This window comes from Balaenoptera acutorostrata, chromosome 9 (assembly GCF_949987535.1).
Source record: "Balaenoptera acutorostrata chromosome 9, mBalAcu1.1, whole genome shotgun sequence".
Taxonomy (NCBI): Eukaryota; Metazoa; Chordata; class Mammalia; order Artiodactyla; family Balaenopteridae; genus Balaenoptera; species Balaenoptera acutorostrata.
Window position 1 is genome coordinate 6,699,725 of NC_080072.1, and position 22,980 is coordinate 6,722,704.

Here is a 22,980-nt window from a genome sequence, read left to right on the forward strand (position 1 = left end):
AGTCTGTATGTGTCCTTAGGTCTGAATGAAGTGGGTCTCTTGTAGACAGTGTATATACGGGTCTTGTTTTTGTTTTTTTAATTTTATTTATTTATTTATTTTTGGCTGCATTGGGTCTTCGTTGCTACACACGGGCTTTCTCTAGTTGCGGTGAGCGGGGGCTACTCTTTGTTGCGGTGCGTGGGCTTCTCATTGCGGTGGCTTCTCTTGCTGTGGAGCACGGGCTCTAGGCACGCGGGCTTCAGTAGTTGTGGCACACGGGCTCAGTAGTTGTGGCTCGTGGGCTCTAGAGCACAGGCTCAGTAGTTGTGGCGCACGGGCTTAGTTGCTCCGTGGCATGTGGGATCTTCCCAGACCAGGGCTCGAACCCGTGTCCGCTGCATTGGCAGGCGGATTCTTAACCACTGTGCCACCAGGGAAGTCCGGGTCTTGTTTTTGTATCCATTCCACCAGCCTGTGTCTTTTGGTTGGAGCATTTAATCCATTTACATTTAAGGCAATTATCGATATGTATGTTCCTATTACCATTTTCTAAATTGTTTTGGGTTTGTTATTGTAGGCCTTTTCCTTCTCTTGTGTTTCCTGCCTAGAGAAGTTCCTTTAGCATTTGTTGTAAAGCTGGTTTGGTGGTGCTGAATTCTCTTAACTTTTGCTTATCTGTAAAGGTTTTAATTTCTCCATAGAATCTGAATGAGATCCTTGCTGGGTAGAGTAATCTTGGTTGTAGGTTTTTCCCTTTCATCACTTTAAGTATGTCCTGCCTGCACCCATTTTTAAATGAACAGTTTGATGAGTTTAAATGAATGCAGCTACCACTACAATCGAGATGTAGAACATTTCCATCACCTCAAAAGTTCCCTCATGCTTCTATGCAATCAGTCCACCCCTCCACCCTGGCTCCAGGCAACCACTGATGACCCTCTGTCAAGATACCCATCTTTATACTTTTTCTAATATAAAAACAGGTTCACTTAATATTTGGAAAATTTAAAACACACACACACACACACACACACACACACACACACACACACAGTAGAAGAGTATAATGAAAGTGATTTACCCAACACTCAGCTTCAATGATTTTTAATGCATGACCAATCCTGTCTCATCTATACTCCTGCCACGCCCCTGCATGGATTATTTTGAAGAAAATCCCAGGCATTATTTCTCTTCACATATAAATACTTCAGTATATATCTCCGAAGGATATTCTTTTAAAACATATCCATAATACCATTTTCATGCTTAAAATAATTAACAATAAGCTTCTCAATACCATGAAATAATCAGTCAGTACCTGCATTTCCCAGATTGCCTCACATTTTTTCCTTCATTATGTTTGTCTGAATCAGATCCATATATTACTATTGATTCATTCATCTCTTAAGTCCCTTTTTATCTATAGGTGTCCCCTCCATCTTTTCTCCCCCCCCCCTTATAATTTATTTGTTGAAGAAACTAGTTTGTCCTATAAAGCACCTGCAGTTTGGAATTTGCTGACTGCTTCCCTAAAAAACATTTACCAAGTTTCTGTCCCTTGTATTCCCTATAAATTTGTAATAAGATCTAGAAGTTGTAACAAATTCAGGTTCTGTTATAGCTGGCAAGGCTACATTATGGGCGGTATCGTGGACCTCTATCAGGAGGCACATATCATGTCCCATATTCTCTTTGTCTCACGTTTTGAAAACCATAGTCTTTTCCTCAACTAATTGAAAAGAAAAGCATTTATGATAGTTTATAAGACTCATATAATTTAGAAAAGTATAAAAGTATAGGACATCGACCCCCATTTTAACAGATTGATTCTGGACTGTGGTGTTCCTACAAAGGAAAAATAGGCTTTGAGTCACTGTCTCAGATGGTTCCATCCATCATATCCACGTATCACTTACTTGAAGTCACACACCGAACACACGCTGCCACGTCCATCTTCTGCACATGTCTTATCTCCCTGAGAGGAGAGGTGCAGTCTTAGGCCTCTCCTCCACCCTCAACACTGGCTCTGCACACAGGTATCACCCAGGCAAGAGTGACCGCCATACGCTTCTCTGCTGAGGAAAGGCCCTTCTCTATCTCTGATGAGGTCCAGCCTCCTTCATCAGCTCTTTACCACCTTCCTCCAGAGCCAGCGACATCCAGATTTTACCGACCAGAAAACGGAGGTGCAGAGAAGAAATATGAAGAGTGAATCGGTGGAAGGTTACCATGAGAAATCAGAGATCACTGGTCGTTCGGAGAAACCTGCTGAGTTGCATGTGTTTCTACTTTAATGCCTCCTCCTTCCCTTCAGGGAGATGCGTGAGACTAAACAATCTGAGTGTCTGAGGGAAAGGGCTGTGGATGCTGTTTACACAAGGAACCAGAGGGCCCGGTAAAGTGACCTTCCTGCTCTCTTTGGCAGGGCAAGTCCCTGCTTGACAAGAACTAAGTTATCACGAAGGAGAATAAGAATCAGTTAAATTAAAGAGATAACCTAGGACACTTGGGATGGAGAAAAGGAAAGCAAGTTTACATTCCAACCTCACCCAAGTCCAGGGGAGAGGCCCACTGTTACTGAGCCATGCGGAGGAAGCCAGAGTTACTGGCAGGACGACTGGGGCCTCTCCCTTTTTCCCACTCTGATAAACCCTCAGCCACCTGCAGCACGATGCTGCACTAATAGCTACAGGGCCCTCCACTGCCAGCCACCTCCTACTCATCTCCGTGCTTGGCTGGTTCTTACTGCCTCCAGAAGTAAAAGTTAGAATATATGATACTTATTATGCCAGTAACTACTGCCTGGTAACATAAGTTCCAGAAGCACAGGTCTCTGCTTACAAACAGCATAACCTTCAGTACAAAAGGATCGAGTTCTCCCTCATCCTGGCCCCCACCTCTGGACAAGCACAGATTAAATTAAGAATTCTCAAAATTCCCAATGGTGTCAAACACATTTAAAGCTGCCAGGTCAAAGATCCATTTTTGCAGCAGACAACCACAAAGGATTTCAGTGTTACATACAGTGGAAATGATTCCAAGAAATTCTAAATATGGACAGACCAGTAATTTAAATTCTTTTTCTAATGGCTAATACTTCCTTTCCAGTTCAATATCTGATTCTAAGTCAGGCTCCAATTAAGGAAAGCAAGACCCAGTTTTCTGGTTCCACTGGGATTTACTTGTTCAGGGGTTACCTGGTTGCATGTCCTGAGTCTGTTTCCAGTCAGTGCTCCGCTGGGAACCCTGTGGTGACTAACAAACGTGTTTCGGGAGAAGGAAACACCCTGATTACTAGCAGTCCAGGGCAAAGTAATGCCCAAACAAGGAACTCTCACTCCTGGTCTGGTGCTTTCCCCTGCAGGCCATACTGCTGTGTCAAGCCAGCCGGCTGTGTGAAGCTGGTAAATCAACCCACCTAGGTTTTGATTTCCTTTCTTCTAGCAGCTTCCCTCATAATAGCCAAAACAACCCAGAAGTCCACCGATAAAGAGACAGACAAGGAAAAACAACGGCCCCTCTTCCTCAGCTGGATATTCTGGTGTCCATCTGTGACACCTGGAACGGCGACAGACCACCTGAGACCCCGGGAGCAGCCAGGACAACCCGGTGTTCTGGGGATGGCAGGGCAGGAAGAAGAAAAATGAACGTGGCTCCCCAGCTGCTGAATTAAGCAGCTTCGGAGTCACCCGACCTCAGACTTCTTGTTACCTGAGATACTCTCTGCGTGTTTAAGTCACTGAGTTGGCTTTTCTGTTTTTCTTGAAGGTAAAAGCATTCCAACCGATGACACTTATTGACCTAAAAGGTTGGGCACACCATTAGCCGCGTGCAGCAATGAAAGGCAGAACTGGATCTCTTTAATTAAAACAAACAAACAAGAAAGCAAAACGAAATACCCCATTCTTGTCATTAAAACATGAGAAAGGCTTTGGGACAGGTAAAGAGCAAGGTTACGAGGAAAAATACAGTAAGTGAATCCATATGTTTAACAATTCAATGAATAAACTTGGACCTGGAAACTGGCCTGTATGAACTGATTGTGCTTCATTTCAGAAATATTCATTAGAAGATGATGACTTTACATACAGTACTTACGTCTGCAACAATCCTCTGAGAACAGTCACACTATTCCTATTTTACAAATGAGAAAACTGAAGCACAGAGAAGCTAAGTAACTGGCCAAAGTCACCCCATCCATGCACTTTTCTCCACCTGGAACTCTCCCCTTTCTGCCCTTCGCTAACTCCTACACATCTTCCAGGTTCCAACTTGAATAAACATCACTTCCGGGACTTCCCTGGTAGCGCAGTGGTTAAGAATCTGCCTGCCAATGCAGGTGACATGGGTTCAATCCCTGGTCCGGGAAGACCCCACATGCCACAGAGCAACTAAGCCCGTGCGCCACAACTACTGAGCCCGCATGCCACAACTACTGAAGCCCGCAAGCCTAGAGCCCACGCTCCGCAGCAAAGAGAAGCCACCACAATGAGAAGCCCACGCACCGCAACGAAGAGTAGCCCCCGCTCACTGCAACTAGAGAAAGCCCGCGTGCAGCAACGGAGACCCAATGCAGCCATAAATAAATAAATAAATAAATTTATTTAAAAAAAAAATAAAACAGAAACATCACTTCCTTAGAAAAAGGCTTCTTTGATGTGTCCAGACAAGGTCCAAAGCTCCTGTTACACTCCACTGCATGCAATGCTCTACTGAAGCACTGTGTGTACTCACGATTATTTAAATATTTGTCTTCCCCAAATGTACAGGATGTACATGCCCTGAGAACAGGTCCTTCTTGTCCACCGCCACACGGCATTTCCAAAGCTGAGCAGAACACCTTGCCCTTAAGAGGCTCACGGTCTGAGAGACTGCAAATGAACAGTCCCTTCCAACACAATGCAGGAGGCGGACAGAGGTGTGCACGGGGCTCTATGGAAGCACAAGACAGTGGGTCGGGGGGAGGCTTCATGGAGGAGAATCCCCCAAACAGAGCCCTGAAGGACAAGGAAGTTGGGAGGAAAAGAACTGAGGACAAGGGTGTCCTAGGCGGACAGAGCATTACGTATATCTTTAGAGAAGAAAGCGGCCATGGAATTTTAGGGGAACTACCCCACGAGCTCACTATGGCTGGAGTCTGAGATCAGACAGAGATAAATGAAGCTTGAGAGACAGCAAGATTCAGTTCGATATTCAGAGATAGCAATATGTTGTAAAGATCCCTAAAATAATCCAATAACAATGGATATGATGGAAGCACTCACTGTACATCAGGCACCATGCTAAGTACCTCACATGTATAATTTCATTTCATCTTCACAACCACCCTGAGCATTATTACTCCCACGAGGAGGTAAGATCACACACAGCTAGCAAATGGCAAAGCCAGGCTCTGAACTGCAGCTGTATTACATGACTCCAAAGCCTGTGCTCTTAACCACAGTCTAATCCTTGTCTAGCTCGCTGTGCATTGACATGATCTTATATAGCTGTATGTAATTCAAATAATTATCTTGATCCTACTAGGAAAGCTGGCTATTTAAGGAATCCCATATCTTTTTCATTAAGCGAATCATAAACACAAATATTTCATACATTGAGATTGTTTAAAATAAAGTATATAATTAGTGTTCAATAGACTTTTTTTTTTTTGGCTGCACTGGGTCTTCGCTGCTGCACGCGGGCTTTTCTCTAGTTGCGGCGAGCGGGGGTTACTCTTCGCTGCGGTGTGCGGGCTTCTCATTGCGGTGGCTTCTCTTGTTGCAGAGCACGGGCTCTAGGCGCGCGGGCTTCAGTAGTTATGGTGCGCGGGCTCCAGAGCGCAGGCTCAGTAGCTGTGGCACACGGGCCCAAATGCTCCGCAGCATGTGGGATCATCCTGGACCAGGGCTCGAACCTGTGTTCCCTGCATTGGCAGGCAGATTCTTCACCACAGTGCCACCAGGGAAGCCCTTTTCAATAGACTTTTTAAAATGAATATCAAATGAAAATTATTCAGAGACAGAAAATGCAGTGTCTTGACTGATATTCCAATACTGTCTCTAGAATTACGTTACCTCTAAACCATCAAAAATTATGCTAAGCAAACACTAGAACTTCTAAGTCGCCTCATCAAAACTAACCTTCCTAAGGAGAATTAAACTTATGAATTAAACAACTCAATCAATTACTGAGAATGGGTGGAAAGAAAAGAAAGTAGCTAAGACAGAGGAAAGATGATATGACACACGAAATCTCTTTTCCCCACTATCATTTGCTTTAAGCATAGAAATTATCATTGAATGTGTTTACAAGGCAAGATAAACAGTCTATGTGCCAATTCCAGTTAAAACATGAGCAGAAATTTTATCAGTTAGGGAAAGTCCTGGTTCAAAGAACTCAGTTTTTTCGGAAGCCGTTCAGCAAAAATGCAAATGTACTAAGTCACAGTTGGTGGGCTATTAATAAATCATTAAAACAAACTGCTGGGAGATCTTTGCTTTTTTAAATGTCTCATAATGTACAGTGAGAGTTCACAGACTGACAATAATTATCATAGTTATACCAGATTAAACATTTATTAGTGCCAGGAGTTTTAAGAACAAGTGCTCACTTCATTCTGACAGCCTCGCTTTTGGATGAGCTAACTAAGGCACAGAGAGTTTACATCAATTGCTCAAGGTCACCCGGGTAGGAAGTGACAGAGCCAGGATGTACACACAGGTCTGTCTGACGCCGATGTGCATGCTCCTTCCACCAAGCAGCCTAGAGATTATCTGGTTTATTCACCAATCAACCCTATCATTTAAAGAGACCTGTAGGGAGGGTAAAGGACTTTCCTTAGGTCCTTTGGCTAGCTTACAGCACAACTGGGAGTGAACCCCAGATTTCCTACTCTGAGGCAAGCACAGTCTGTAATCATTTTGACTCATACCAGATACTTTTTTTTGGAGAAATATTAATAATTTCCCCATAAAACAGACAAAACAAGAATGATATATGTAAATGCCTGTCACCGTGCCTTGAGCTATGGATGCATCATGTTTCGGTGGGAGACAGGACAAGAGACGCCTCAAACATTTCCTGTGCACATTACTTGCAACCAGCTAACAGAAGATAACAGGATTTCATGCATTCCTTTTCACCACCATCATTTTTACAGCCTCCTGCCTTTCAGTAGGGCATTAAAAGCACGTTAGTGAGGGAAAAAAGCAGCCACAGACAATACACGAATGAGCCTGGTGATGTTCCAATAAAGTTTAATATTTGGACTCAAAAATTTGAATTTCATATAATTTGCACATGCCATGAAATATTATTCTTGATTTTTCCCAACTATTTAAAAAGCTACAGCTTTCAGGCTATAGAAAAACAGGTAGTGGGCCAGAGGGCATATGCTGACCCTGCATTAAAACAAACAAGTAAAAGGCAGAAGTGATCAAAGGAAAAGCAGTTTGCAACAAAGCAAGGCTACGGCCTTTTTCTTGACTCAGTTCTGGATTCACTGATTCAGGAGGCCTTCCTGGGCCATCCCCCACTCCCACTTGGGGGAGGTGTCCCACTTTTGTGTTCTTACTGAAACTTGGGTCTATCTCTATCCTAACACTTACCATAATATATTCAATCAATCATTTGTATATGTTTTTGCTTGTTTTTAAATCTGTATTCCTAGCCGATGTGGATGCTCAAAAATAGCGGGGGGAAGCGTGATAAGGAAAATAAAAGAGGAATAAGCTCAGAAACTCTTATCTTTATACAGACACTAGATATCAGCACAAAGTCTTGACAGTGGTTCCATGACATACACCTAAGGAGTTAAATCAGTGGTTCAGCTACTTTTTGCATCTGTTAACAATCTATATTGTTTATGCCCTATAAATATGCACCAACCCCTCCATCTATTCTCTATACTTATACCTCCCTCAAACCAGGCATCGGACTAACTTGTTTAGACTAATCTGCATGAAAAAGATCCAAGCATAAATTTAAAATGACCACTGAGTCTCCGGAAAGGCTCGGGGAACCCTGGGGGTCTGCAGAACACAAATGCAAAAGCTACTGTCCTGGGCTTCCCTGGTGGCGCAGTGGTTGGGAGTCTGCCTGCCAATGCAGGGGACACGGGTTCGGGCCCTGGTCTGGGAAGATCCCACATGCCGCAGAGCAACTGGGCCCGTGAGCCACAATTACTGAGCCTGCGCGTCTGGAGCCTGTGCTCCGCAACAAGAGAGGCCGCGATAGTGAGAGGCCCGTGCACCGCGATGAAGAGTGGCCCCCGCTCGCCGCAACTGGAGAAAGCCCTCGCACAGAAACGAAGACCCAACACAGCCATAAATAAATAAATAAATAAGTTAAAAAAAAAAAATGTACTTTAAAAAAAAAAAAAAAAAAGCTACTGTCCTATAACACTAGCCTCAAAAACGAATGATGGGGCTTCCCTGGTGGCGCAGTGGTTGAGGGTCTGCCTGCTAATGCAGGGGACACGGGTTCGAGCCCTGGTCTGGGAAGATCCCACATGCCATGGAGCAGCTAGGCCCGTGAGCCACAACTACTGAGCCTGTGCGTCTGGAGCCTATGCTCTGCAATAAGAGAGGCCGCGACAGTGAGAGGCCCGCGTACCGCGATGAAGAGTGACCCCCGCTTGCCACAACTAGAGAAAGCCCTCGCACAGAAACGAAGACCCAACACAGCCAAAAATAAAAATAAAATAAATAAATTAAAAAACAAAACAAAACAAAAAAAAAACAAATGATGGCTTCAAATCGTTTGAAGAAAACCTGAAAAGCCACAATTACCAGATATAACATGAAAATCAACATGGAAAAGTCTACCTCATCATTATCACATAAAGCATAAAAGAGAAATAAACATATGGTCGGGTGGATGACCCTGTACTGCTGGATCATTAACCTTCTCTGTGCCGGGGGTCCCTCTGGCAGTCCTGAGAAGCCAGCAGAGCCCTGCTCAGAACAATGTTTTCGAATACATAAGATAGTATGTGTAGTTTAAAAAAGGAAACCAGTTATAATAATTAGCCCACACTACCTCCCCCGACACTTCCTGTCTCCTTTCCCTGCTTTATTTTTTCTGCTTAGCGTTTGTCACTATCTAACACGCTATGCATATTTCACTTCTGTTCTCTTATTTAGTAGATGTCTTCCCAACTAGAACCTTGTTCCCATGAGGGCAGGGAAGTTTATCTATTTTGTTTACCACTCTATTTCCAAAACCTACAAAATGCCTGGTAGCTAACAGATGCCCAATAAATATATTCTGAATTAGTAAATAAACCTCTTGTCTCCTATGAGCTATTACTCTCTGGGGAATCACAGGCAGTTCTACTAGGATCTGTCATCCTTAAGCAAGATAATACACAAGACTTCAGGTTTACTTACTTCTTAGTAGCACTGGAAACCTTTTATAAAGGCAACTTCATGCCTCCACAATAAACTTAATATCTACTGACTGAGGGCGAAGAAGGGAGGTGAGGTAGAGAAGTCAAATGCCTCCAGGTTAGTCATTGAACAAAATCCATGGGCCAGGTCTCGTGCTTATTAACTCTCCCTTCACTTTACCCTTTGCCCTCTGAAGCTTTTGTTGCGTTGCCTTCCGTCTCTTTCCCACTGAAGGTATCTAGCTGCACGCTAACGATAAGAGACAACTCATTCACAACAAATAGCCACACTCTCCTTGGCAACAAGGTTCTAGGGTTTCCAGCTTCTTGCCAAGGCAACTCTTAAATAGAGGGAAAAAAATTTTAATTCATCTTATTCACAGTAAATTAAAAGGTTAACAAGAATGTAAACCCTCAGACACGACAGGCTGCCTATGCTGTTTGTCTCACAAAGTCCTAAGAGGAAGGAAGCTCAGAGCCAAGACAACTCGAAGGTCCAGAGAAATGTAATAATTTCTACCAACTGCAACGCCTTCATGCTGTAGTGTGATAACAGATTGGAAAGGCAAACCAGAAACCAGGAAAAGAAAGGTGGGGAGGGAAGGTGAGGTTAACAACAAGGTCAGTTAATACGACAGAAGCGGTGTCCTCAGACTGTTTCATAACTAGGCAGCAGTCAAAACCTCACCGGAAGGCAGTCTGGGCCCTTCTTGGGTGGTCACACAAACGTCAGCCTGCTCCCCAACCCCAGCGCTGGCCCGAAAGCAGAGCGGAGGAAATGCGCTTGTATCATGAGGGTTTTGAGACACTCAAACCCATCTGCTTAAAATATAACCTCCTAAATCTCCTTAAACATCAGAATTATCCATATATGTGCATCTTCTTACATACAGAGCAAGAAAACGGGAAGAGACAGGGGTTTTTGTGGGTTTGTTTTTAATATTTCGAGTGCTAATAAACCAGCAACAGCTGGTCAATGACAGAAAGTTCCACGGCAATGATGTGTATTAACAGGATTTCAAGTTGGAAAAAAAAGGGAGACAAAAACATTTTTCACGTAGGCTTGACTCCAGCTCAATGGGAAAATACTAACCTAGAGCAACCATTACAACCCACGGCTGACTTCCTGTATCGTCCTGGTTCTGATCCTTAGAGATGTATGCTTCTTTCGAACTAGCCAGATAAAAACTGTAGTACAATTTTGTAACTACTGTTGCTTTATAAACACACCTTAAAAGAAAGTGCTGACGACACAATGATAAATAAAACCCACAAGCACAGAGAACTTATATTCAACCTTTTCTTTCAAAGTAAAGGTCTTCAAACAGTGTCGTTCCAACTTTACAACATCAGTGAGGTATTTCTCACCCCAATAAGCTTAGAAAATGTAGTATGGTTAATTACATAACTGAATAAGAAAGAAATGAAAAACCCTAAAAACACAAATTATTTACATTAGTCTAAATTCAATTGACTGTTAAAGTGAAAATCAGAAACAAACTAAATAGCCACCTAGTGGGATTAGTTAAATAAACTGTGTTTTGTCAATTCTATGGAATAGTACACAGCCATGAAAAAGAAAGAGAGAGACGTCCAAGTACGAAATGGAAAAATCTCCAAGACACCTTTGTTACAGGAAAAGAGCAAACTGAACAACTCATAGTGATTCTGCTTATGTAAAACATTTACGTGAACCTGTACATATATTGTACTTAAATACTTGGGAAAAAGATCTAGAAGAATATATGCCAAATTCTTAATAATTATTTCACCTGGGGAGGGTGAGAGAAGAGGGGGAGTTTGGAGAAATTTTTCACATCATTCACATATCGCTTGTATATTAAAAAAAACTTAATAACAGAAAAGGGACTAGATGATTCTATGAATTAAAGGGAAGAAAGGGAATTCCCTGGCAGTCCAGTGGTTAGGACTCCATGCTTTCACTGCCAAGGGCCTGGGTTCAATCCCTGGTCAGGGAACTAAGATCCCACAAGCCAAGGGGTGTGCCCCCAAAAAAGAAAAAAGAAAAAAGAAATCCAACTAGCCTTGATGGCAAATTCCAACAGCACATCTGAAAATAACCAACAGCACTACAATTAAAAAGATACTTTGCCAACTAGAGATAGAGGACAAGAGACCCAAAGGATGCTGGTACTGATTCATGAACTGGAATGCCAGCATGTCTAGGATGAGTCGACAGGTGACTAGGGGATCTTGAAATTTAAAAGTCATCTGCCCAAGAAACAGGCAGGTAAACAAGACAAGAGAAATCCAAAGCGCTCTTAAATGCAGGCACCACAAGTTTTTTTCATCAACTTTATTGAGATACAGTCTACATATAATAAAATGGACCCATTTAAATTTTGTTTCAATACATTTTGACAAATCTATACACCCGTGTGATTGCCACCATATTGAAGATATAAAAATTTCCAAAACCCTAAAGGTTTTCTTGTGACCCATTCCAGTCAATCCACTCTCACCCTGGGTTAACTACTTTTCTGTCACTCCAGATTAGATTTTCTTTTCTAGGATTTCGTAGAAATGAAAGGATAAGTAGTGCTCTTTTGTGTCTGGCTTCCTTTCACTCAGCATAATGTTTTCAAGGTTCACCCATGTTGTACCACATATCAGTACTTCACTCCTTTTTATGGCCAAATAATATTCTATTGTACGGACCACAATTTGTTTATCCACTCATTTGTTGATGGACATTTGGGTTGTTTCCAGTTTTGAATTATTATGACTAAATCTGTGATGAACATGCAAGGCACCAGGAGCTTTTCATTCCTTTCATTTTCTACCTCAGCACTGTCCATATACTCTCAGCTCACCACAAGTCCCATTCTTTTTTTTTTTTTTTTAAACATCTTTATTGGAGTATAATTGCTTTACAATGGTGTGTTAGTTTCTGCTTTATAACAAAGTGAATCAGTTATACATATACATATGTTCCCATATCTCTTACAAGTCCCATTCTTACATTGGCCCTATGTGCAATGGGAAAAGCAATTGCTTATTCAACAAACATATATTAAGGGCCTACTGTTTGCCAGGGACTGTTCAGGCACCAGGGACACAGTAATGAACAAGACAGTATAATCCCTCTTCTGTAAAACTTAGAATCTTTTTTGAGGGGAAGGACTGCAGAAGGGGAGATATACAAAAATAAAAGAAACAATTTCAGAGAGGATACAAAATAGAAAAAGTTAAAAGTAACATATTCAGAGAGTGGCTAGAAGCATGGGTATCTAATTCAGATCCGGCAGCCAGGGAAGGCCTATCTGAGCTGAGATCTGAATGACACCAAGGAGACAGCCATGTGACTATCTAAGATAAAAGCATCCCAGGCAAAGAGAACTGCAAGTGCAAAGACCCTAAGGACAGACTGAACTTCTCCTCATCTAGGAGCAGCAGAAAGGCCAGTGTGATAGAAATGTAGTGAAAGAGGGACTGACTTCCCTGGCAGTCCAGTGGTAAAAAATCCACTTTCCAATGGACGCGGGTTCAATCCCTGGTTGGGGAACTAAGATCCCACATGCCTCGGGGCAACTAAGCCCGCGCACCACAACTACTGAGGCCGCGAACCACAACTACTGAGCCCACGTGCCGCAAACTACAGAGCCCACACGCCCTGGAGCCTGCGTGCCACAACTAGAGAGAGAAAAACCCACATGCCACAACTAGAGAGAAGCCCATGTGCCGCCACGAAAGATCCCGTGTGCTGCAACCAAGACCTGACGCAGCCAAATAAATAAATAAATAAATATTTAAAATAATCATAACAATTAAAAAAAAAAAAGAAATGTAGTGAACAAGGGTAAAAGATGAGGCTGGAGAGGCGGGCAGAGGCCAAGCCAAATAATCTTATGGGCCAAGAAGTCTGGGTTTTACTGGAGGCTATTAAGCAGGGGAGTAAAATAATCAGATTTGCATTTTAAAAACATCACCCTGGCTGTGTAGAGAAGAACTGTAAAGGGAAAGAGGAGAAGCAGATTAGTTAGGGAGCTACTGCATGATGCAGGTGGTGATGGCTTGGGCAACAGGGAAAGCAAAGAAAAGAGAAGAGCTGGGGATGATTTCAAGATATCTTACAAGTAGAATCAATAGCTCTTGCTAACGGATTAGATGTAGTAGGAATAAAAAAGAAGAATCTAGGATAATTTCTAAGTGTTTGGCTTGGGCAGCTAGGTGGATGGTAGTACCATTTACTGAGATGGGGAAAATTGGAGGAAAAAGAGGTTTGGACTTCTGGGGAGAATCAAGAGTTCTATTCTAGTCTAGTCTAGTGTATTCTGCACATCTACAAGGTGTTTTCTTTGCTCTCCCTGTAGTCCAAGCCATTGCCACCAGAATGAAGTTGTGATGCTGATTAAACGTCCAAATGCAGATGTCAAATAGGCACTTGGATATATGAGTTTGAAGTTAAGACGAGAAGTCAGTGCTGGATATATATTGATAGTATTAGAGAATAGTATCTGAAACTGAGAAATAGATTATACAATTGTGCTTCTGAAAATATTCTGACATATACCTCAGTGCACCTGGATCACACCGGATGAATAGGACTCCAAGAACAATTTTACCGCGATTTGCAGGTGAGGGGGTAGGGAGGGATGAATTTTATATTTGAACGCACACATGTAAAGACTAAAATGCTGGATTTACACAACTGTTCATGATTAAACATAAGATTTCAAAGCCATTTTGTGTTTGTGGCTGGCAGTCTTTGGACTATACCACAAGACACCTAGTGATACATCTTCACGTATCTCTTGGAGTATTTCAGGAAAAAAGTTGGACAAGTATCAGAATGTACAACAATTAATTAGCAAAAATGTAACATATGGACTAGAGTCCAGGGCCTGAGGCTGTGGGCTCACACGAAGGCAGAGCAGCACAGCTGTTAGGACGTGGACTGCAGAGTCCACGGGCCTCGGTTCACATCCCACCTGTGCTGCTCAGTAACTGTGGAGGCACGGGGTCACTGCAGGGGTTAAATGACAGAACACAGGCAAGGCGCTTAAGCACAGCCCCTGGTTAAACACTAGCCCTAATATTTTCTCTCTACAGGGTCTCACTGTATAATAAGATCTACAAGACATAAGTATCAAAAGAAAATAATATAAGTTACATATGAAAAACGCTAAATGTGGTTGGTAGGATTGGTCGGGAAAGCACTGAAATCTGGGCGGAAGAAGATTGATACAGGAACCACACACACCGTTGGTGGGAATGTAAAATGGTGCAGCCAGTATGGAAAACAATATGGGGATTCCTAAAAAAATTAAAACTAGAACTACCATATTATCCAGCAATTCTACTTCTGTGTATTTATCCAAAGAATATGAAAACATTAATTCAAAAAGCTACATGTATCCCCATGTCCACTGCAGCATTATTTATAACAGCCAAGATATGGGAACAACTTAAGTGCCCATCAATAGATGAATGGATAAAGAAGTTGTGGTGTATATATATATATATATATATATATATATATACAATTCCATATTTGCAATGGAATATTATTCAGCCATAAGAAAAGATGAGGGCTTCCCTGGTGGTGCAGTGGTTAGGAATCCGCCTGCCAATGCAGGGGACGTGGGTTCGAGCCCTGGTCTGGGAAGATCCCACATGCCGCGGAGCAGCTGAGCCCGTGTGCCACAACTGCTGAGCTTGCCCTCTAGAGCCCGTGAGCCACAGCTGCTGAGCCCACGTGCCACAACTACTGAGCCTGCGCTCTGGAGCCTGTGCTCTGCAACGGCGGGGACCACTGCGGTGGGAAGCCTGCGCACCGCAACGAAGAGTGGCTCCCACTCTCCACAACTGGAGAGGGCCCGCACACAGCAGCGAGGACCCAATGCAGCCAAAAATAAAATAAAATAAATAAATAAATAAATAAAAAAGAAGAAAAGAAAAGATGAAATCTTGCCATTTGCAACAGCATAGATGGACCTTGAGGGAATTATGCTAAGTGAAATAAGTCAGATGGAAAAAGACAAATACCATATGATTTCACTCATATGTGGAATATGCAAAACAAACAAAATAAATGAACAAACCAAATCAAACAAAACCAAATACGTAGATACAGAGAACAAAGTGGTGGTTACCAGTGGGGAAGGGGTGGGGATGGGGGAAGGGTGAAATGGGTAAAGGGGGTCAACTGTACAGCGACAGATGGAAACCAAATTTTTGGTGGTGAGCACGCTGTAATGTACACAGAAGTAGAAATATGATGTTGTGCACATGAAACTTACACAAAGTTATAAACCAATGTTACCTTAATTAAAAAAAATGTTTTTAAGATACAGGAAGACCAGAAGGCTTTCAGCTTTTATTTATTTTTATTTTTATCTCAGGGGGAATAAAGGAAAGAAGGTAAAGCCAATGTGGAGAGGACAAGAACTACCATTTACTGAGAACTTGCTGAGAACTCTTGCCTGTCAGCACTTTTTTAAACAAACTTCGAGATGCAATTCACATGCGCTATACAATTCATCCACTTAGGTGTTCGATTCAGTTGTTGTCACTGCATTCACAGAACTGTGCAACTATCACCACAATCCGTTTTAGTACCCTTTCATCATCCCCAAAAAGAAGCCTCATACCCATTAGGAGTCACTCCCCATTTTCTTTCAACCCCACAAGCCCTAGGCAATCACTAATCTGCCTTCTGTCTCTATGGATTTTCCTATTCTGGACATTTCATGTAAATACAATCATACAGCATGTGATAGGCTTCTTTCCCTTAGCACAATGTTTTCAAAGTTCACCCATGCTGTAGAATGAATCAGTACTTCATACTCTTTTATTGCCAAAAAATACTCTACTGTAAGGATACACCACATTTTATTCATCCACCCATCCCTGACGGACAGGTGGGCTGTTTCTACTGTTTAGCTATTATGAGTGACGCTGCTATGAACTTTCATGTACAAGTTTGTGTATGGACATGTGTTTTCACTTCTTTTAGGTATCTATCTAGGAATAGAACTGCTGGGTCTTATGGTTAAACTGTTTAATCTTTTGAGGAACTTTTCCAGTCAATACAGTTAGCTCCAAGTATTCAAATGACAGTAACTAACTACCTGACTAACATCTTGGGGCACTTGAAGTTACTACCATGTCTCATACTTTAAAATTGTTTAATGATTTTTAAGTTGGTGGTAAAGAGTCTGTAGGAAAAAGTAAACATGTAGGAGATAGCAGATTAAAAGGCTAGAAAAAGAGAACACTATACCTTTGTTTGCTCCTTGAAAACACTGAAAAGCTTCATGGGACAAACTAGATACAAAAGCCAAAATTATAGTGCTTTATGAGAAATGAGAAAGAGGTGCTTAATATCAAGTAAGTGCATCCATGTATGAGGATGAGTGTGTACGAATGGGAAAGCTATAGCCCAAGTGAAATCTTTTGCCAACTCTTGCATCCTCTTGGAGTCACGTTGGCAAGACTTTCTTCTGCATCTTACCTCCTCTCTCACTGTCCAACAGCAAATAAACATACTGTCTCTCAACCATGTCAGTCAAATAACTTTGATTCATGTTCCAAAACAGCCTCATTACCAGTCAGAAAATTTACATTTTCAATAAATATTACAGTTGCCTGAGGCAGTATCATCTTGCAACAAGATTGTCCTTCTAGAGCTCCATGGTCCAATACGGTTATAACCACTGACCACGTGTGGTTGCTGAGCACTTAAAAGGAAACTAGTTCGACTAAGAAATGACATTTAAATTTTTTATTTAACTTAAATGAATTTAAATTTAAAAACGGAAGCAGTGGAAATTCTTTTACATTGATCACACTTGCTTTAGATACAGTGGGTTAAATAAAATACATAATTAATTTCACCTGTTTCTTTTCCCTTTTTTTCATGTGGCTATTAGAAAATTTTAAAGTACAGTCTCTGTGAATATATTAAAAACCAGTGGACTGCACACTTTAAATAAGTGAATTGTATGGTATGTGAATCACATCTCAATAAAGCTGTTTTTTAAAAAAATACATGTGCAGCTCACACTGTATTTCTATTTGACAGTGACAGTTTCTCCATTTATGAAGGTACCATGAGTCAGTTATAGTAATACTGAGAAAGAAAAAAAAAGAGAAAATCACATCTATTCCCTGTTTGTATAATAGCCTTCGTGATAGACCTATTTACAAAACAAGGCCAGTAAAATTCTTAAGCTAATAAAAAAGAGAATCATCTACTGAAGAAATTAACTTCACTAATTACAACCGACAGCTATCAGAGTATCAGAAAATATTCCATGGGAGGATGGAAAAGGAAAATGGGTTACAGAGACCAAAAGAAGTATGTGAAGGCCAGGGCTATGGTCAACAGGACCAAGAAAGTTCCACAACAACTATCACCTAGTAAATGTTCAACAAATGTCAGGTAGAGGGACAGAAGAACAGATGGATGAATGAACAAGCAAAATTGGAATAGGAAGATAAAAGGAAAGGATAATAGGAAAGAAGAAAGATTTTTTTAAAAACCTTTTTTAAAAGCCTCTACTACACAATTATAAAAGCTACTGAAAATAAGTTCAACTTGCGTATCAGCACGTCACTTGTCTGGGGAAGTTTACAACCCAAGGACTAGAAACATTATATACAAAGACTTGGGAACAGAACCAACAGAAAAGAGAAGGACCACAAATAATGTCTATTAGACTGAGTATTTTATGGAGTGTGCTATGAGGTAAAGGCATGCCATCAAAATCAGGAGGTGTCTGGTAGGAGCTTTGGTAGTTTATCACAGGGTCATAAAGCAATAAGGCAAGTAGTAAGTGCTTTTTGATTATTTCAAGACCATGAAGCATTAATGAGACTGAGGCAGGAGAAGGCTGCCCCCTCGATGTCCATGCTGTGAGAGAAATCAGTTACGCTCTCATAAATGCGCCTGGGCACAGGCAGGAGAGCCAGCCCAGTTTAAAATGTATGGTAAGCAAAACAACCTTAATTTAATGTTATGTCTATCGTCCTGAGAAGGAAAAAGAAATGTTGGCTTACGATGCGTGGAATTCTCAGGAGTCGTAACTGATCAAATCACTTGTACCATTTATATAGTAAGAACTTCACAAAATGCTGCATCAGTAATTGCAATTTTATGAACAGAGCATTAATGTTGGCTGACAATTTCCTTTAGCATTTATTAATGGCAAACAGTAGGCTCTGATGGGAACAGTTTTCACTTAGCATCAGGAACTGCCTCTGCAGAAAGCTAAGAGACGAGAAGAGAGAACTAAATGTTCAACTCAACTTGTTAAGGAAAAGTAATAAGAAAAAAAAAATCAGTAACTTTCTATAGAGAATGAGAAGAAAAGTCATTGACTGTTAAAATAAAAGGGAAAAATGTTGGGCGGGGGTCAAGGTTGGGGAGAGGGGCTGGAGGACTAAAGCCAGGGGAAGACAAGGAAGAGGGTTTAGGCTAGAGGTGGAAGGAACTGCCTTCCTGTTGCTGTATATGTGTATTATTACCGTATTACTACACTATATGCTATGGTGCTGTAACTATGGATATATTTATTTATTTATTTATTTAAAAATTTTTATTTATTTATTTATTTATGGCTGCATTGGGTCTTCGTTTCTGTGCGAGGGCTTTCTCCAGTTGCGGCAAGCGGGGGCCACTCCTCATCACGGTGAGCGGGCCTCTCACCATCGCGGCCTCTCTTGTTGCGGAGCACAGGCTCCAGACGCGCAGGCTCAGTAATTGTGGCTCACGGGCCTAGTTGCTCCGCGGCATGTGGGATCTTCCCAGACCAGGGCTCAAACCCGTGTCCCCTGCATTGGCAGGCAGATTCTCAACCACTGCGCCACCAGGGAAGCCCATGGATATATTTATTGACAGATCTGCAAGAATATTACACGATCTTCTCAAGTATGCTTCCCCTGACACACAGATGCACCCTCACAGTACTCGTCACCCTTGTCTGTCTCCTCCGCTGAGCCGTGGGCTTCATGACGGCAGGGTACAGGATATCCCCTGCATCCAGCATGCATTTTGGGACATGGTTAGTTCTCAATAAATGCCAGCTAAAATACTAATGAAGGCCATGCCACCTGTGTGCTATCTCAGCTGAAGCATAATGTTATTTGTTCCAGTAAAAGAGATGACACTTACGGACTGAACTATGTCTCCTCTCCCCCACTCCCACCCCCAACTCATATGTTGAAGCCCTAACCTCCAATGTGACTGTGTTTTGAGACAGGGCCTTTAGGGAAGTAATTAAGGTTAAATGAGGTCATAAGGGTGGGGCTCTAATCCAATAGGACTGGTGTCCTTATAAGGAGTGTAAGAGATACCGAACATCTCTCTCTCTAAGTGTACACAGAAGAAAGGCCATGTGAAGGTGACTATCTACAAGTCAGGAAGAGAGGTCTTAACCGAAACCAACTCTGACGGCACCTTGATCTTGGACTTCCAGTCTCCAGAACTGCGAGAAAATAAATGTCTGTTGTTTAAGCTACTTGGTCTGTGGTGTTTTGTTATGGCAGCCCGAGCTGACTGATACTCAAACTAGAAAATGAATGTTCCGTTGGTCTCATTGATAGTTGTGAAGATGTACGGGGGGGAAGCTCCTCAGTAGCAGATTATGAGATGGAGCTACATGCAAGGACATCAAGGCAAGGTCAGTACTAGTCCTTCGAAGCTAAGATTAGATTTCTCATAAATGGGTAGACTAGGACAGGGCATGCAAGATACCAGAGCCAGCTAGCTAAGGCAGATTCAAGAGTCATACACTATAAGCTAGACTATTACACTTCTTGCATTTTCTGTACTCATTTCTCCATTGTTCTTAACACTCAAAGCGTTTCCTTGGGGATATCCCTGGTGGTCCAGTGGGTAAGACTCTGCGCTCCCAATGCAGGGGGCCCAGGTTCGATCCCTGGTCAGGGAACTAGATCCCGCATGCATGCCGCAACTAAGACCCGGCGCAGCCAAAAATAAAAATAAATAAGTAGATAAATAAATAAATAAAATGGACACCCCCTAATTAAAACAAAAACAAAAACATTTCCTTGAACTCTCCAGCCTATCTCAGTTATGCCAAAGCAGAACCAAGAGATGTTTTCAACTTTGCTCATTAAAGGGGAACAGAGCATCCCTTTGGTCAAGGGGGTATAGTAGTAACAATCACATAAGTAAGATTCCAAGTGGAAAGTGAAAGTCAGTGTCCCAATCACTGTAAATATTCGACAAATATTTACCAAGCACTTACTATACAGCTGACCCTAATCTAACCACTAGGGATGCAACAGTGAACCAAACCAGCAAAAATCCTTGTCCTCACAGAGCGTCCATTCTAGTTAAGAGCAGGGAGGAGACAGTAAACAACAAACATAATGTATAAGAAAATTATATAGTGTGTTAGAGGTTGACAACTGCTATGGACAAAAAGAAGCAGGAACAACATGGGGGAAGGAGGGCTTGGGGCAGACTTCACTGGGAAGGTGACTCTGGAGTAAACACTTAGAAGAACGAGAATGAACCATGTATCTACCGGCAGAGGCAGTGCAAAGAGGCAGGTCACATGACATTTTCAAGGAAGCGCAAGAGGCCCACGAGAATGGAGTGACCTACAAGGAAGTGTCAGGTGGTCAGATTAGTAAGAGGGGCAGACAGACATATCACATAGGCTCTTGTAGACCACTGGAAGGACTCTGGGTTTTACCTTGAATTAACTAAGATACTTTATCATCTTCCCATTTGCTAAACCTGAGAGGTAATATTCCCTTAAAAAGCAGGCTGAAATTGTGGGATCTTTCTGTATTTTGTTTTGCAGTGCAGAATTCCAGCCCCTGACAAGACACTCAGACGAAGCCTAGAGGCAACGGCTGGAACACCAACTATATACAACCTAGAAACGTAGTTAGGTAGAACAAACACAAACACCTATTTAAATAAAACGGCTATAAACTCACCACATCCTTGGAAGATGTATAGCGAACAACAATTTTGCACACAGAGAAACTGAGGTACAAAGAAAAGACTTATCCATGTTTTTAAAGGCAGCCTAAAAGTGAAATGGGAAGAAAACCACATGACTGCTCCAAATGACTGCATCCCCGATAAAATGCTGCCTTTCTATGGAAAAAAGAAAAGCCAGGCAGAACGTGCATCTCAGAATAAGAGGAAGGGGGAAGTACTGCTTTGAGAAAACGCAAACATAAGACATTCTCACCCAGACCACTCCTTCCCACCATGCCTGTTCATGTTCCATTTCAAATAAAAGGGCTTTTGTCTAAATGTAAGCTTACATATAAACCCAAATCAGGCTCTAACCAAGAATGCTTACAGGCGTGTCCTGCTGGGAAGTATACTGTAGCAGTTTACCATGGGATAAAGTGAACCATTCATCCATAATGCCCACCAACCTTTCCAATACTAACTCTAATTTCTGATTATTGCGTTATTTGTGACCCAAGCTAAAGGTTATATTTCTGGACACGGTGCAGAGGTACGTGTATGGGGCGGGCGGAGAGGCACAGAAAAGTTATATATTTTTAAAATCATTATTGAAAATATGAGAAAACAACAGTATTAAAGAAAAATCTGGAGAGAAAAACCACCCAAAAAATCCACTATCTTAAAACGATTTCATTTTTGCATTATCGTCTACTCTTTGTCCATATTCATATATATTTTAGAGAGGCAGTGTGCATAAGATTTTGACCCATTATAACATGTTCCCACATTTCTACGATCTTCATAATTACTAGTTTTAGTTGCTGCTTAACACTCCATTGTATTGATGAACACTTTTCTAAACTTTGTTGGGGGAAAATTATAATGGATTTACATAATAGCATCATTGTCACCTAAAAATACATCATTCTTATCCCCCAAGAAGCTCCAAATGTGTCTAATGCAGAAGAGGAGCAGAAACGCTAATGCATTGACTTGTTTATTCAATAATTGTTTACTGAGTGCCTGCTAAGTGTCTCGCGCTAATCCAGGCGCTGGGGATAGACTAGTGAACAAAATATGCAAAAATCCCTGACTAGTGGGAGAGAAAGACAATAAATAAGATAACAGGCAAACAGGCAGAGAAATTCTTAGAGAAACTTGCTTTCTCAGGCTACAGAGTGAATGATCAAGACAGAACAAAGCAAACTCCCAGCCTTCTCACTCCTATACATCACAAACACAGCTGCTCCTCACCAGTACATTCAACACAGCCTTCTGACAGCACTAAACCCAGGACCCAGTTTCCTCTGGATCAGGAGTCAGCAAACTTTTTCTATAAAGGGCTAGACAGTAGATATCTGGGGCTTCACAGGTCATGGGGTGTCTGTTGCAATCACTCACCTCTGCTTCTTCAGGGCGAGAGCAGCTGTAGACAATGTGTGCACAAATGGATGTGGCTGTGTGCCCGAAAACTTTACTTACAAACACTGGCTGACAGTAGGACTCGGTCTGCTGACCCTGTTCTATACGGCTCGAAACGACCACTCAAACACTGCTAACCAGAAACAGAGGGAAGAGACACCTGCTGTCTGCAATGCGACAATTCCATTGACTTTTCCTCCACAATGACTCATATCTGCCATTTCCTTTCCACTTCCACTGCCGCAGCCCTAAACCAGACTTGTAACCCCTGTCACTTACC

General features: G+C 42.0%; 1 protein-coding gene across 2 annotated transcripts in view; it reads right to left on the bottom strand.

Moving 5' to 3' along the window:
* The window catches only part of PACS1 (phosphofurin acidic cluster sorting protein 1), a 158,209-nt gene that overhangs the window by 111,631 nt on the left and 23,598 nt on the right, over window positions 1-22,980 (bottom strand). The window contains exon 1 of one of the 2 annotated variants that reach the window (XM_007170983.2): window positions 9,354-9,402. The exons of the other annotated variant lie outside the window; for it this stretch is intronic. The gene's annotated coding sequence lies outside the window, so the exon portion shown is untranslated. Of the gene's footprint in view, window positions 1-9,353; window positions 9,403-22,980 lie in introns of those variants that run through there. 2 annotated transcript variants of the gene reach the window in all.